General features: G+C 43.4%; 1 pseudogene; it reads right to left on the reverse strand.

Annotated features, from left to right (window-relative positions):
- Nucleotides 1–7,642: 7,642 nt before the first annotated feature.
- On the reverse strand, nt 7,643–9,640 carry LOC130034942 (proteasome subunit alpha type-6-like; annotated as a pseudogene).
- Between the last annotated feature and the right edge of the window lie 1,787 nt (nt 9,641–11,427).

The following is an 11,427-nucleotide window of genomic DNA, read 5'->3' on the forward strand; positions in this document are numbered from 1 at the left end:
ATAAGCTTTCCTGTATAGAAATAATGAACGAGAAGAAAGAGATATTTTTTTAAAAAATCACATTCGCAATAGAAACTCAGAAAATGAAGTACCTTGGAATCAGTTTACCAAAGAGATGAAGCATCTATACAAAGAAAATTGCAAAACACTACTTCAAGAAATAAAAGAGGACACGAGGAAATGGAGACATATCCCCTGGTCATGGATAGAGAGGATAAACATTATCAAAATGGCAATACACTCCAAAACATTATACAGATTTAGTGTGGTCCCTATCAGGATACACATGACATTTGTCAAAGAAATAGACAAAATACTCCGGAAGTTCATATGAAACAATAAACCCCCACGAATAGCTAAAGTAATCATTGGGAAAAAGAAGATGGGTGGCATCAGCTTTCCCAACTTCAATCTCTCCTACAAAGCAGTAGTAACTAAAACAGCATGGTTTGGACTAGAAGCAGACCTGAAGACCAATAAAACAAAATTAAATATTCTGTCACAGACTGTCAAATACATGATCACTTAATCTTTGATAAAGGATCAAGAAATGTAAAGTAGAACAAGTAAAGTCTCTTCAAGAAGTGGTGCTGGGGAACCTGGACAGTTACCTGCAAAAACATGAACTCTGACCTCTGTCTAATGCCAAACACGAAAGTCAGATCAAAGTGGATTTAAGATCTCAATATCAGACCTAAATCCTAAATAAGGTACCTGAAGGAAAATGGAGGCAGAACCCTCCATGATTTTGAAGATAAAAGCATCTTAAACTAAGAAGCTTCTGGACTTCCAAAGAAACAGTGACCAAAATACAAAGACAGTCTACAGAATGGGAAAGGATATTCATCAAATACACATCCGACAAGGGGTTGATATCAAGGATATACAAAGTACTGGTTGAACTCCACAAGAAGAAAACATCCAACCCCATCAAAAAATGGGGCGATGAAATGAATAGAAACTTTCTCAAAGAAGAAATCCGAATGACTAAAAGGCACATGAGAAAATGCTCCACATCATTAATCATCAGGGATATGCAGATAAAAACCACAATGAGATATCATTTCACAACACAGAGACTGGCCCACATCCACAAGAACAAAATCAACCAGTGCTGGCGCAGATGTGGCAAGAAAGGGACCCTCCTTCACTGCTGGTGGGAATGCCGACTGGTTCAGTCCTTTTGGAAAACAGTATGGACGATTCTCAAAAAATTAGAAATTGAGCTTCCATTTGACCCAGCAATACCACTTCTGGGTATATATCCCATAGAGGCAAAAAAGTATAGTCGAAGTGACATCTGCACTTGTTTGTCGATTGCAGCACTCTTTACAATAGACAGAATCTAGAAAAAAAAACCTGAGTGCCTGAGAACAGATTAAAGAAACTGGTTAAAGAAACTTTGGTATATTTACACAATGGAGTACTATGTAGCTGCTAGAAAAGATGAAGTCATGAAATTTACATACAAGTGGTACTACATGGAAAGTATCATGTTAAGCGAAATGAGTCAGAAAGAAAGGGATAGACATAGAAAGATTGCATTCATCTGGGGAACATAAAGTAACTAAATAGGAGTCTGACACCCAAGAATGGCCAAGATTAGTACCAGGAATTTTGCTCCATGGCTTGGAAGCCAGCCACAGATGCGAGGGAAAAAGGCAGCTCAGATAGATAAGGGAGCACCAAATAAAAGGTGTTAAGAGGATTCTGTCTCTTTTGCAAACCACAACACCCAAAAGGAGAGAGAGAACAAAAGGGAATGCTCTGCCACAGAGGCAGAGTGGTATGGGGGAATAGGGGGTTGTGGTGGAGGGATGGGTATTTGATCAATGTATAATTAAAACCCAAGCACAAAAATTTGTAAGTATACAACTGTACCTCATGGTGTCTCACTAATAAAAATTTTTTAAAAAGAATGAAACACCACTGATGAAGCAAGTGGAAACAAACCTCAAAAAATGGGGCTATATTGAACTAAGAAGCTTCCACATCTCCAAAGAAACCATGACCAAAATACAAATAGAGCCCACAGAATGGGAAAGAATATTTACCCAATACCCAACTGATAAGGGATTAATATCCAGGATATACAAGACACTAGTAGAATTGTACAAGAAAAATCCTCCAACCCCATCAAAAATGGGGAGAGGAAATGAACAAAAGCTTCCTTTTATGGCCAAAAGGTACATAAAAAATGCTCTATATCGCTAATCACCTGAGAGATGCAAATCAAAGCAACAATGAGGAATCATCTCACACCATAGAGACTGGCACACATCAAAAAGAACAAGAAGAACCAGTGCTGGCAAGGATGTGGGGAGAAAGGGACTGTTTCATTGTTGGTGAGAATGCCAATTGGTCTAACCTTTTTTGGAAAACAATTTGGACATTCCTTTCAAAACTAGAAATTGAGCTTCCATATGACCCAGCAGTACCATTTCTGGGAATATATCCCAGGGATGCAAAAAAGAGACAGTATAAATGACATCTGCACCTGTATCTTCATTACAGCACTGTTCACAATAGCCAGAATCTGGAAACAACCCGACTGTGTGAGAACAGATGACTGGTTAAAGAAACTCTGGTACATCCACACAATTGAACACTGTGCAGCTGTTAGGAAAAATGAAGTCATGAAATTTGCTTGTAATTGGATGGTTATGGAGAGTATTATGCTAAGTGAAGTGATAAGAACAGATACTACATGGAGAGCCCGGCAAGCTACCGAGAGTATTCGATATGCCAGACACAGTAACAACAAAGTCTCCAATGGAGACGTTACTGGGCCCGCTCTAGCAATGCTAAGTGAAATGAATCAGAGAGGGACAGACATAGGAGAACTGCACTCATTTGTGGGAGATAGCACTGTAGCACTGTAGCACTGTCCTCCCATTGTTCATCAATTTGCTCGAGTAGGCACCAGTAATGTCTCCTTTGTGAGATTTGTTGTTACTGCTTTTGGCATATTAAATACGCCACGGGGAGCTTGCCATGCTCTGCCATGCAGGAAGATACTCTCAGTAGCTTGCCAAGTTCTCCAAGAGGGACAGAGGAATCGAACTCGGGTCAGCGGCATCCAAGCCCTACTCACTGTGCTCTAGATCACTTATATGACTTGTCATCCTTTTTATCTTCGATTTTCTTGAGTGGGCAGCAGTAACATCTCCATTTGTCCCAGGGATGCAAAAAAGAGAGAGTATAAATGACGTCTGCACCTGTATATTCATTACACAAGCATGTACTTGTGTAGTCAAATGGGGTCTGCTCATTCTAGGAACACAAAAAGCCTAAAACCGATTGTTCAGGGTTTTGATGAAGAAGTCTGACCATCTTATAGGTGGGCAGCCACATGATCTTTTGATGTCGAATGGAATTCAGTTGGTAACGGCTCTAGTACAGCGGTCATCTCCAAATTTCATTACGTGTCCAGCCCATCTGATTTTCGACACCTTAGCAAATGAGACAGCATCCCTGATTCTGTTTTTTTATTAGTGAGACATCATGAGGTACAGTTGTAGACTTACAAATTTTTGTGCTTGAGTTTCAATTATACAATGATCAAATACCCATCTCTCCACCAGTGCCCATTTCCCACCACCACCCTCCCACTCCCCATGCCTTATTCTTGATCATTGACAGTGGTTGGAACTTCAGATTCTTTCTCTCATTTGAGTGAAGCGTTATACTCCAAGCATAGCTCTTTCGATTCCTCTTTGGGAGACCCGAATAGTGTTCTCATCCTGTTTTCGCAGGGCCCAGGTCTCTGAGGTGTATGTTAATGCAGAATGAACAGTGGAATCGAAGAGATGTGCCCAGAGCTGGAGGTTCTTCATCCTCTTAGCTATTTCTTTGATGCTCTTGAAGGTGTTCTAAGCTGCTCTCTTCCTCCTGCGCAACTCAGGTGCCAGGTCATTTGTCATGCTGACTTCTCGACCTAGATACACATAACTATTGCAATTGGAGATGTTTGTTCCATTGAGAGCGAATGGAACGTCAGAAGGAGACTGTTTCTCATAAACATTGTCTTGGTGAGATTCAGCTGTAGTCCAAACTTCCCACACTCACGGTGGAAGTTGGCCAGCATTTGTGCAGCTTAGAGGTGGTGTAGTTACCAACTGTCTATCTTCACTCCCATTTCTTCCCATTCCAGTTGTCCTATAATGGTCTCAAGGGTAGTACTGAAGAGTTTTAGTGAAATGGTATCACCCTGCCAAACACCTCTCTTGACATCGATGATCGCTTCCTTGTGGAATGGTGAGATCCTGGTGATGAATCCGTAATACAGTTCAAGGCAGATCCTGATGTATTGAGTTTGAATGCCCAATTTGGCTAGGACTTCAATGACCACTTCAGTCTTAACTGAATCAAAGGCATTTTTTAAATTGATGAAAGTCAGACAGAGTGGCATCTTGAACTCTCATGAAATTTCAATGAGTTTGGTCACCATGTGGATATGTTCGATCATGCTGAATTCTTTTCGGAACCCGGCTTGCTCGCATGGTTGTCCTTCATCTAGTGTTCTGTCTATTCTATTCAGGATGACTGGAGTGAACAACTTGTAGACGATGAACAGCCGGCACATTGGACAATAGTTGCCAATGCTGTGGATGTCTCCCTTCTTGTACAGCAGAACGGTAATGCTGGTTTTCCACTGGGAAGAAACCTTGCATTCAGACAGGTAGCATGTGAAGAGCTGAGCCAGTTTATTGATGAGTTTACTAACAGCAGATTCTTCAGGTGTTCGGGTCTGACCTTGTCTCAACCGGGTGCTGTACACTTCTTTACTGACAAAATGGAGTCTTGGATTTTGGAAGGGAGAATGTTGGGAACAACATATTCATCCTGTGGAATTTGGTATGTGGCAGGTGGACATGAATATCAAAGAGATCCAAGTAGAAGTCATGGATAATCTTCTTCATTGCCCTTCTGGGAGATGTGATAGATCCATTAGGACGTCAAGGGCAGTTATCTTGGTCTTGCAGTTGGTGACGGAGAGGCGGGCATTGCGAATACTTTTGCCAGCTTCTGCTGAACCGGCCAAAACTGCTACTCTTCTCTCTTAGAGGTTTTCCTTTATCGCTCCTCTGCACAGTTTTGCGAGCTCAGACATTGGCTTGTGCTTGTCTGAGTCTCACGCCAAACCACGTTGGCAAATGAGCTCGAGAGTTTCTGAAGACAGGCATCTGTTTGTGGCTTCCGCACTCTTGGCTTTCCTCATGGAGTCATGGAGGTGCTAAACCAGTTGATTGTATTCCTTGTCGATGTTGTCAAAGATGGCATATTTCCATATTGCCACAATAGTGCCAAAGAGCTCCCAGTTGGTAGTCATTCTGGGAGTTCTCTTGTCAAACTTTGCAGCCCTTAATCCCTGCTCCGTGAAGAAGAATTTTGAATGAAGGAGCTGGTGATCCAATCCCCTTGGAATTTTGGGACAACAGCAACATCGGTGAGGCAAAACCATCAATTGAATATGATGTGGTCAATTTTGTTGTGGAACCGTCCACCAGGAGACTCCTATGTCCAACATTTAGATTTGGTCTTCTGGAACTGTGAGTTACCAGGGATGTTCTTGGTTGATATGATGAACTCAGACAGTCTCTCACCCTATTTGTTCCATTCTAGGCCATGGGTCCCAAAGTGGCATTCTTTGGGCGACCTTCTTGGTCCTATCTTGGCATTAAAATCACTGACAATGATATTGTAGAAGGTGTGGTCTTCTTTATAGAGCTTCTCCAGCTCTATGTAGAACTTCTTAGTTTCTTCTTCAATGTAGTTGTATGTTGCTACATAGATGATGAAGATAGAAACTGCCGGCAATGAGCCACATCTATTCAAGCATAATCGTCCGATTAAAGGTTGTTAGGCGTTTGAATGAATCAATGCTCATGGCCAAGTTCACGTTGACCAGGACACACTGATGCCTCTATCGTCACATGTTCCAAGGAACAGTTCTTCTCCAGTGTTGAAAATGGCATGATTTGATTGATGCCTTCTCTTCTCAGTCAGACCAATGATGATCTTCTGCACCTGTACCATCAGGTCCTTGATGGAGGCTTCCGATGCCAGCATACTTGCATTGAAATTATAGACAATCATTTTAGTCCTTCTTTGTTTTAGGAGCCTAGTTCGGCCCTGAGATTTTATCAGCCTCTCTTTGCTCATCCTTCTTAATGCTGCCATATTAGGCACTCTTTCAGGGTCAGGGGAATGAGGCCCATTGTTTTTACTGTTTTTGGCATATCGAATATGCCATGGATAACTTCCCAAGATCTGCCATGCAGGAAAGAAATTCTTGGTAGCTTGTTGGGCTAACCGGGAGGGATGGAGGCTTTTATTCAGCCTTTAATTGCCCTTACAGGTGTTCTCATGGTTCACACCATATTTGAACCCCATCAAATATGTTGTGATAATTTTGGAAGATGGGTTTTAAGTGCTATATACAAAATAACATAATATGAGACTAATGCCCAAAGGCAGTAAACACAATGGCCAGGAATATTGCTTTATGGTTGGTAGCCTGCTTCATGAATTGGGGGGAAGATACCTGGAATAGAAAAAGGATCACTAAGTCAATGATGGTTGAGGGAATCTTTCAGGATGTGAAATGTGTGCTGAAAGTAGATAAAGAACCAAATGTGATAGCCTTAGTATCTATATTTCAAATTACAATATCCAGAGGTAGAGAGAGAGTATGGGGAAAATTGTCTGCCATAGAGGTGGGAGGGTGTAGACTGTGGGGGAGATACTGGGGACATTGGTGGTGGAAAATGTGCACTGATGAAGGAATGGGTATTTCATCATTGTATGAATGAAACTCAAATATGAAAGCTTTAAAACTGTATCTCATGGTGATTCCATGTAAAAATATATAGCTTTACTCTTAAGCATATAATTTTCAGAATTAAGATTTGTCCTAGAGATTCTAATGATAATCCAATCTAGATTTATCTCTATAATTTTAGATTTCATATCTATGCATTGAATAAACCAGAATTAGTAAGGAATAGTGATGACAGATAAATTGTTTAAACACTTCCTATAGAGGTATAAGTAAGAAATAATAATTGTCTGTTAAGAAGAACTCTGTTATCGCCAAATTTCATGGGAAAATGTGAAAAGGCTTTGGTTGAAAAAATTTTCAAAAATTGGGAGATTTAACCCAATGAGAATGACACTGGATTTTCTGATCTAGAAGAGAGATCGTATTTTAAATTATCTCTAGAATCAGAGGACATTAGGAGTAAAGAAGTAGAGAAAATAATATACTTTTTTGTTTTGTTTTTTTGGGGGGGCTAGACTGAGCTAAACCTATTTAGGGCTTAATCTCTGCAGAGGGATCAGTCCTGGCAAGGCTCATAGGACTGTATATGGTGCCAGGGATAGAGCCATGGTGGGCTGATGAGGCAGGCAGCCTCATCCACTTTTCCATTGCTCCAGTGCAAAGAACTAGTTTGTTTTAATAACTTAACTCAATGGAAACTTTTTATTTCTTTTCCCTCAAAAGCACTGTTTTTATTTATACATAGTCTTCACCGCATCATTGGTGGAGGAGCATTCCCTCTTCAAACCAGATGCTTCCATAATTGATCAGTTGTTACCAAACACACAAGGAAGTAGTGCCTCAGAGCTGGCAAGTGAATCACAATTTAGCCTCTCTCTGTGAAGCAGCAAGGTGAGCATCAATATCGTTTCTGTAAGGCTACTGAATTTAATATTTTCAACTGTTACTACTTCAACTTATATTTCTGAAGGTTGAATATTAGTGGATAAAATAGTCTACCAGCAAGTAATCGCAATTTCCACTATGTGCTGAAATGTCCAATCAGATTTCTTCTTTGCTTTTTCTTTTCAAGAGAGGTGGTTGATGCAGTTTGTTTGTCTCCTGCTGCAGTGACTTGAAACCCATAGCAATCACCTGCCTGATCACACTTGTACACCTTTGGACCTTGTTCTCATCTATAACAAGATCATACAATAGCCAAGAGGCCTCATTTCAGCATTCTGTGTATACACCTGTTGGCAATTCTTTTACACAGTATATTCATGGGAATCTCATAACCATACTTGTATTTTCAGCTGACTGACTTGTCGCATGCCCTCTGCATTTGGGATCTGCTGTCAGCTGTCATTCCTGTTATCACTCAGCCAGTGTTTTCAGTTGTCTTGAGTAAGTGTGTCACAGTGCTGGAATCCAGTAACTTGTCAGGTACTTTCTTCTGTATAACAATTACTGCACAAGCTTTACCTCTGACAGCCACTGACGTAAGGTCACCCTGGTTAATAATTTTAAAAGCATATTCTACTTGGTAGAATCTGATCTCGGGTAAAAAAAAATTGTAATATTATTGTCAAAACCAGTACTGTAACTGCAATACATGTTGGAGCACCCACTACTTCAAACACAGAAACTGGACTCCGGAGCGCAGTGAGAACTTTGAAAATCTTATTTCATGTAGAATAAAGTTGGTTGTGTTATCCTTGGAATGGCTTTTTTTATTTATTTATTTATTTATTTATTGAATCACCGTGGGAAAGGTTACAAAGATTTCAGGTTTAGGTCTCAGTCATGCAAATATCAAACACATTTCCCTTTACCAATACATATTTTTTACCATGAAGAACCCCCAAAAAACCCCACCTCCACCCCTCCCAGTCCCTGTGGGGCAGATGAATTCTAGTTAACACTCTATCTGCTTTGATTAGATTCATTGTTTCAATAAAAGATTCACCACTATTATTTAGAGTTTATCCCACCCCCAAATCAGACATGCTGAAAAAGCATTGTGAAGTGATTTGCTTTCTACAGCTGGGTTCAAGAATTATATGTTGGTTTTGGATTTCTGCTATTTTACTTATTGACCCTGGAAGTATTTATACTGAAAGTCAGATAGTTAAGAAATTGGTTTCTGTGCTCTGGAGTCGTGGCCATGCTGGAGAGCCGCTAGTGGGGGGCAACTGGTGGCCTCGGTAGGGCGTGAAGGGCGGACCGAAACGCCCCCCTTCCCATGAGGTTTTAGTCGCCCCCAGTCCCCCGGCTCATACCTGCTGTCCACAAGGCTCCCATGTGGCCGCCATCTTTCTTTCCAGAGAGGAGAAGGCGACTGGGGCAACACCCTTTCCCCTCCAGACAGACATGATGGCCTGGATTAACGCATAGTCCGTTCACTTTTCTGCTCCAAGCTGCCGGGTTCTGCATTAAGTCCTTGTGCTTCTGGGGCCGTGGCCGTGCTGGAGAGCCGCTCGCGGGGGGCAACTGGTGACCTTGGTAGGGCGTGAAGGACGGACCGGAACGCCCCGCTTCCCATGAGGTTTTAGTCGCCCCCACACCCCCGGTTCATACCTGCTGTCCACAAGGCTCCCATGTGGCCGCCATCTTTCTTTCCAGAGGGAGGAGGGTGGAAGGGACCAACACCCTTTCCCCTCCAGGCAGACATGATGGCCTGGATTAACGCATAGTCCTTTCACTTTTCTGCTCCAAGCTGCTGGGTTCTGCATTAAGTCCTTGTGCTTCTGGGGCTGTGGCCGTGCTGGGGAGCCGCTCATGGGGGGCAACTGGTGACCTCGGTAGGGCGTGAAGGACAGACTGGAACGCCCCTCTTCCCATGAGGTTTTAGTCGCCCCCACACCCCCGGCTCATACCTGCTGTCCACAAGGCTCCCATGCGGCCACCATCCTTCTTTCCAGAGAAGAGAGGGCGAATGGGGCAACACCCTTTCCCCTCTGGCAGACTTGATGGCCTGGATTAACGCATAGTCCTTTCACTTTTCTTCTCCAAGCTGCTGGGTTCTGCAATAAGTCCTTGTGCTTCTGGGGCTGTGGCCGTGCTGGAGAGCCGCTTGCAGGGGGCAACTGGTGACCTCAGTAGGGCGTGAAGGATGGACCGGAACGCCCCCCTTCCCATGAGGTTTTGGTCGCCCCCACACCCCCGGCTCATACCTGCTGTCCACAAGGCTCCCATGTGGCCGCCATCTTTCTTTCCAGAGGGAGGAGGGCGGAATGGACCAATACCCTTTCCCCTCCGGGCAGACATGATGGCCTGGATTAACGCATAGTCCTTTCACTTTTCTGCTCCAAGCTGCTGGGTTCTGCATTAAGTCCTTGTGCTTCTGGGGCTGTGGCCGTGCTGGAGAGCTGCTCGTGGGGGGCAACTGGTGACCTCAGTAGGGCGTGAAGGACAGACTGGAACGCCCCCCTTCCCATGAGGTTTTAGTCGCCCCCACACCCCCGGCTCATGCCTGCTGTCCACAAGGTTCCCATGTGGCCGCCATCTTTCTTTCCAGAGAGGAGAGGGCAAATGGGGCAACACCCTTTCCCCTCCAGCAGACTTGATGGCCTGGATTAACGCATAGTCCGTTCACTTTTCTGCTCCAAGCTGCTGGGTTCTGCATTAAATCCTTGTGTTTCTGGGGCGGTGGCCGTGCTGGAGAGCCGCTTGTGGGGGGCAACTGGTGGCCTTGGTAGGGCGTGAAGGACGGACCAGCACGCCCCCCTTCCCGTGAGGTTTTAGTCGCCCCCACACCCCCGGCTCATACCTGCTGTCCACAAGGCCCCCATGCGGCCGCCATCCTTCTTTCCAGAGAAGAGAGGGCGAATGCAGCAACACCCTTTCCCCTCCGGACAGACATGATGGCCTGGATTAACGCATAGCCCGTTCACTTTTCTGCTCCAAGCTGCTGGGTTATGCATTAAGTCCTTGTGTTTCTGGGGCTGTGGCCGTGCTCCAAACTTAACTATGATTTTCAGAGAGAAACGTTGGGTGGTTTACTTCCCATGGATCACTTTGTATGTGGAGAGATGTTGTGCGGCCGCTTACGCGGCCGCACGGTTTTGAGGAAAAGTCCTAGTTCCCGCATACTCGAGCTGTGCTTGTAGAGGCTTCTGGTCACCGGGGTTCCATCTGGGGGAGGTGGGTTGCGGTACCTACCCCATCTGGGACTTCCCGATGATCTCGGCTCTTTTTGGAACCTGTTTTTTATTTTTTCCTTTGGGATCTGTGGATCCCGCCCTCCATGTTGTCCTTCTCTTCGGCTGAATCTGGAATGGCTTCTTGCTGGACTATTTTTTTTCTTCTATTTCCTGTCCATAGTGATTGCATCTTTACCGAACTTCCTTGTATTCCCAGTAACTAAATGTGGGAGTATTTAAGAATATATCCTATGTTTTAGTTTTCCCTCATAAACACATATTATTTAGGTTATCTTATTTGATTTCATCGTTTTGAACAATATGAACTTATTCATTCATTAAATTGATATTTACTTAATATCTGATTTACATCCAACATGTAGTAGTGAATCAAACAGACTTGGCTTTCATGGAATTTATCCCCTATTAGAGTCAGAAAGATAATAAACATCAACAATTTGTAGGTACCTGAAGATAAACAAAATAGGAAAGGGATGAAGGCCGGGTAATAAGTTTCTC

This window comes from Sorex fumeus, unplaced genomic scaffold, assembly GCF_029834395.1.
Source record: "Sorex fumeus unplaced genomic scaffold, SorFum_2.1 ptg000063l, whole genome shotgun sequence".
NCBI lineage: Eukaryota > Metazoa > Chordata > Mammalia > Eulipotyphla > Soricidae > Sorex > Sorex fumeus.